This window comes from Chinchilla lanigera, unplaced genomic scaffold, assembly GCF_000276665.1.
Source record: "Chinchilla lanigera isolate Chin_1 unplaced genomic scaffold, ChiLan1.0 scaffold00051, whole genome shotgun sequence".
NCBI classification, from domain to species: domain Eukaryota; kingdom Metazoa; phylum Chordata; class Mammalia; order Rodentia; family Chinchillidae; genus Chinchilla; species Chinchilla lanigera.
In genome coordinates, this window is record NW_004955452.1 from 11,276,801 (window position 1) to 11,283,115 (window position 6,315).

The following is a 6,315-nucleotide window of genomic DNA, read 5'->3' on the forward strand; positions in this document are numbered from 1 at the left end:
ATGTTTCCTCATAGGCCCATAGCAGCTATTTCGACATCCTAGTGATGAATTATTAACCCTGCCGCTGTGGTCTCTTCTACTTTACCTCACAGAAGTGAACATTCCTTTCTCATTTTCACAGCGAACAAGATGGCTGCTTGATCTTGGGCTGCAGAGTGAAGCAGGGATTGTTATGCCTGTTTTCTAGAAAGTAAGCTGAGGTCTAGAGCAATGCAGCAACCAGGCCAACATTACACAGTAGTAGAATTACAATTAAGACAGGGGATGACCAGCTGGTACCTCTGAGGGCACCAGGCTTCGCTGATAGAAGCTTCTAGTTTAGCCAAAATTCACTTCAATCCACTTGGATTACTTCATTAAAGTTTTCTGTGAACAGGGCACTAGCCAAGTGATGTAGCTATGAGCAGCCTTCCCCTTCCACCACCAATCCTTGTAATGATTCTGACCAGAAATAGACCCATTAGGGGGGAAAGCAACTAGTACTATACATAAACACACAACATGTGAGACTCATTCAACTAAAAATGTTGTAGGCTTTGGGGAATAGTAAGGAAATTAGACAGCTAAGCTATGTTCTTACAGAACTAACAAAATACCAGAGAACTGAGTGTTAAAAAGTGAAGTAGTCTTCCAGGATATAAAGTGAAGATAACATAGTGGGAGACTGGAGGATGAGAAGTCAGCTCAGCCTTCAAAGGCTGTATGGTCAGTAGAGAGACCAAGAAGCCAGAGCCAAGAAATCTCCCACAAGTCATTAAAATCAAGCCCAATGAGGCAGGGGGAATGATCTACCCTTCTCTAAAGTCCAGTGAAGAGCCTCCCCACATGATGAGGAACAAATTCCAGGTGGGTAAAGGACAAATCCATGTGTAGAGCAGTCATGTAAGTAACTTATAGTTACTTTTCAGAATAGTAAAACTCACACCCAGAGTGGAGACTTAGCATGGTAATAAGACATGCATTGCATGAAAAGGTACGATAACCCAGCACTTGGGAGGCTGAGGCAGGAGGCTGTGAGTTCAAGGCCAGTCTGGGCTACACAGTGAGTTGGAGGTCAGCCTGAGCTACTTAGTGAGACCCTGTGTGTGTGTGCAAAGGCAAGAGGGACAACTAAAATTGCACCTCTACATGTAACGATGTCAAGAGACCAGGTCCCTACCCTGTCGATGCCATAAAAGCTGTACATCTATATCCTTTGGGTCTACCTGGGATTTCTGTCCCCCACAGCTTTCCCCCTCATGCTAGGACATAAGATAAAAGCCTTGTTCTTGAGCCAAAGTGCTTCTGTCTCATTCGGAAAGAGCACAAGAATCCACATGTCAATAACGACTAGAAGACGGATACTGACATCCCAGGAGGAGGAATGTCTCATTCATTTAGTCACCCAGCTATTAATTTTTAATAATAACTGCTGCTATCCACCTATTATTGGGTATTATGTGGCAAGCAGTGCACTAAACAATTTACATGCACGATCTCATTTAACACTAACAGCTGTCTATATATAGGGTAGCTACTTTATTAGCAGCATATTTTAAAAATAGAGGCACAGAGAGGTTAAGTACTGGACCTTGCCCACAGTCACATGAGTAGCCTGTGGCTGAGCAGAGGTCTGAGCTCAGATCTGCCTGGCTGGCCCCCAGCACTGTCAGGTAGCAGACGTGGAGCTCACAGTCCGGCAGGGTTCCAACTAGAGTGTAACAGGAGGAACCAGAAGATTGGAGAGCACTTGGTTTTGGGCAGGGAACATTTCAGGCTGAGAGGATGCTTGGAGCAAACCCCTAGGAGCAGGAGAGAGCAGGGGTGCTGTGGGTTTTATTCACAGTGGATTTTGGGGAAATTGGGAAGTTCCTGAGAAGAACCCTATGGCCAGATTTATGTTATTTAAAGATCACTTACATGACAGGCTGGAGAGGAGAAAAAGAGGTGGGTGCATGAAAAGAACTATTTCCGTTAGTTTTGTGGTATGCAGAAATAATAGCCCCTCACAGATGTCCACATTCTAATGTCCAGAACCTGGGATCACATCAGTTTACATGGCAAAAATGAAGGATTCTCAAGTGGAGAGATCACCCTGGATTACCTGGGTGGGCCCCACATAGTCACAACTGAAGGGAAGGCACTCAGGCAGGGGGGCAGGCCACCACGCAGTCCAGGGGGAGGCTCACTCACGTGAGTTCTAGCGCCGCCTAAGACTAGTTGGAGAAGTTTAATTTTGATGTCTTTTATAAGTCAGTCCATTGAGTCAGTCCTGTGAATGCCAGTGAAGACACACCTTCAACATCTCTGTCAAGAGTAGAGGTGATGTTCTGATCTCTCTCTGCTTTACTTCTATAGCTGTTTCTTTATGTGTTTCTAAAGCTGGACGAGGCCACCCTGAAACCCAACAATTTCTTGACTCAAGATTTCTACTCAAGATTCATATTTTTGGCTTGGCTTAGATCTCATGTTTACCCCTTGGCAAAAGGGGAAAGGACCTTGACTGACTAACAGTTCCTTCAGGCCTATTGGGAATGGAGAAGTAGTTCCTTAAAAGTAAATGGTGACAGTTTCCAAAGTCAGAGACAAGCGTTTTCGGCAGGCAAAACCAACAGATCTTCTCTGCAGGGAGCTATTGCAAAGGTCCGTGAGAAAATGCCAAGGGCCTAAAATATGGAGGTAGCATTAACAGGACTTGACTGCAGACCAGATGGGGGTAAGAAAGTATGAGTCTTAGGGCCAGGCGACTGAGGGGTGGTGGTGGAAAGTACAGCTGCAGAGAGATCACGGTGGGAGGGCATCTAAGTCAGACTGAGGGGGAATTTTGTCTAAGTGAGATGGAATTTTAAAGATGAGGAGGATTTACCTAGAGAAGAGAAAGAAGCATATTCCAAAAGGAGCCGCGTGTGCAAAGGCCTGACGACAAAGGAGACTGTGGAAAGTGGAGGGGAACTCAGCAGAGGAGCGCTTCTCTTATGTTGTGGAAAATCCCTACTGCACGGAACTTGGTGGGAAACAGCCCTATCTCCCTTTGCAGGAGTGGAAAGGGCAGAAACTTGCCTGCTTTCTTGGCAGGAGAGTGAGCACATGCCCAGACTTGGCCAGCAGGATATGCCTGCCCAGGACTTTGGCCTTTGAAGGAGGGGGATGTAGGGGCAGGGCCTATTTTAGGGGAGGTGAGAGTCCAGCGGCCCCTGGAGGTCAATGGCCAGTAACGGCTGTCCAGCCAGGGAATGCCTGTGCCACGTCTTTGGGGTGTGTTCTCAGCCTAACTGCTTTTGGTTCCTAGTCAGGTTTGGAATTCATGAGAACCCCACGTTATTCATGAAGTTCTCTCACTGCTCAGCTTAGCCACTGAATAGACACTGGCAGCTCGAAATCAGTCATGGTGGGAGTGTTTATATTATGAACACTGGCAAATATTGGTATGGGCCCAGGAGAGGATCAGCTTGGCTGGAGTTAAAACTCAAAAGAGGGCCTGGATGTGGTGGTGTACACCTATAATCCAAGCTACCCAGGAGGCTGAGGCAAGAAGATCACAAGTTCGAGGCCAGTTTGGGCAAATTTAGCAAACACTATCCCAAAAAAGTTTTTTTTTTTTTTTCAAAAGGGCTGGGGATATAGCTTACATGACATGACCAAGGTCCTAAACTCAATTCCTAGTATTAAAAACAACCAACAAAAATGAAACGGGGGTGGGGAAGAATGATTGAGATTGAGATTGGTTCTTAGGAGGAAAAACTCCCTTCTTGCTTTTGGATGTCAAGAGAGGATGCAATGTCTGACATTCAACAACGTTTTTGAGACCATGAGGGGAGAATGAAGAATTTCAAAGAAACTGAGTCAGGGTCTGATATCTCTGAGCTGTTAAATTAAACAACCTGAGTATCATTTTCCTCCAAACTTCTCATGATTGGAGATAAACCTCTAATGGCCAAGCCATGTTTATTGGAGTATTTGGATACTTGCTGCTCAAAGTCTATGTGACACTATGTGTCACCTAACCTCCCTGGGCCTCAGTTTCTCTCTGAAAAATCAAGTGGACAATGCCTATCTTCTAGGGTCCTAGTGACTGTTGAATTAGATAACAGATGTAGAGCATTTAGCACAGCACCTTGCTTATGTGAAGCGATTTGTACACACTATTGTGTACTACTGGCTGCAAAACCACGGAGTAGATGAGTTTGTCCTGGGAGACGGGGTAGGGAGAAGAGAAGGAGAATGAAGACTAAAATCTGGGGAGCCAGTACTTGAGAGGAATGACTGGAGAGTTAAGAAGAAAACCTGAAATTTCACTCTGCCCCTCCCTCCCTTTTTCATCTGGACAACTCTCACCATGGAAAGTTTGGTTTAAATATCTGCTTCTCTGCGAAGCTTTCCTGGCAGTGGGACCACAGCTTCAGTTTTTAAGCTAGCTGCGCATATCCCACGGTTCTCCCTTCTTTTCTCTACTTGTCAAGATTTAGCGTCGTTTTCTGTTCTTGTGTTTGCCTCCTGCACTGGACCATGAATGAACTCCTCACAGCAGAGGTGCCTGGACGGCATCTCCTTGCCCCTGGCTTGGAGGTCGGCAGCTCGTGATAATAGCAGGAGCTATTATTTGATGGCAGGCACTGTGCTAAGTGCTTTACACATATTAAACTACGCAATCCTCATGACAGCTTGATGAGGTAGGTGCTAGTCTCAGTCCCATTTTATAGACGAAGAAATTTAAGTACTACAAGGTTAAGAAAACTGCCCAACATGATGGCTAATAAAGGGTAGAACTGGGCCACAAACTCAGGGGGTCTGGCTCTCTAGCCTGCCTTGTACCCACTCTGCTGTGTTCTTTCCTGTGTAGTGGGTGCCAGTAAGTGTTTGCCGGTTGAAATAATGAAAAAGGAATATTACCAAAGCCAAGGAAAGAGTTTCAGGGAGTATGCTGGTCACCTTCAGATAAATTATTCTACAGTGACAAATAAGCCCCAAATCTTAGCTTACAGAAGGGGTTACACGGCAGCTACAGGCCAGCTATGGTTCTGTTGTGCATTAGGCTAAAAAAGCAGCTTCTAGCCCTGTTTAGAAATGCTGTTCTCAGAGGAGAAGAGAGGATACATGGTGTGCTGCAGCCAGCTTACATTTGAGAACGTTTATAGTATATGTCGCTTTCCAATGCCATGCTTGAAAGTGTCACACAGTCTGAAATCAGTTATGGTGGGAAGCATTCATACCATCAAACTTGACAAATACTTTTTGCTTTGGAAGAGTTGTTTATTAAATATTTACCAGCACAGCATTGGAGAAGTACAATCATGAGACTGCCTGTTGATTCTTTAAGTTTCGGCCCAGAAATGGCACAGGCCACGGACCTGCTGCGGTTAATGTACACTCATACTTGCCAAAGCATGGCCAACTGCTGTCACTGGGGCCAGAACATACTCCTTCCATTTAGAGGGTCTCTGTCAGAGAGGCAGTGAATATCTAGGAAAAAAACCCCACGATCTGCTGTCACGGAGGAATCACAGGTGAGGAATGATAAAAACCCCATAGAACTGGCCTTGATGACTTGGTCTGCAACTTTTAATGGGCAGCTGTTTAGGTGGAAGGAAGTGGCTACACGGCTTCTATTTTATACTTGCCTTGTGGCAAAGTTCTCCATGATTTCATTTTAAAAAGTGAGTTTTTATTGAACTAAGTATTTGTTCCAGGCCCATGTCTGGTCCTCTGCAGATGGTCTCACTGAGTCATCCCAATGCTCTTGCTATGTCAGAGCCATTGTTATTTCTGTTTTATGTATGGGGGGAACTGAGGCTCAGCATGATTCATTGGCTTGCTTGAAACCACACAGCTAGTAAAATCTTCTACCACACCGATTTTTTTTTTTTTTTTTTTTTTGGTTGTGATGGTAGACTATACCACTTTTTACAAGTACTTCTTATTCTTCCCTATGGGAGGATTATATTTATCTCTATCTTGTTGAACTTAGGTGAGGGCATACGACTTACTTTGGCTAACGTGACGTGCACAAAAGTGAAATATGCCACTTCTGGGCAGTGGATTTGAGTGCCTTGGTTTCTATGTTCTCTTTTCCTTCTGTTTGCAGTTAAGAAAGCTGTGTTGAATTGGAACCTCCATCAACCTATGTCCCTAAGAAATTACATAAGCGGAGTCTCCTAGTTAATTCAGATGAGATTTAGCATGAGCAAGGATTTTATTTGCTGATGAGATTCTCACAGTTATTGCTTACTGCAGCAAAACCTTGACCATCCTAACTGATCTATCTGTCTCTGGGATCAGAATAAAGAGGCTGGACAGGAGGCATTTGCCAAGTGGACCAAGAGCTATTTGTCCTGTTGA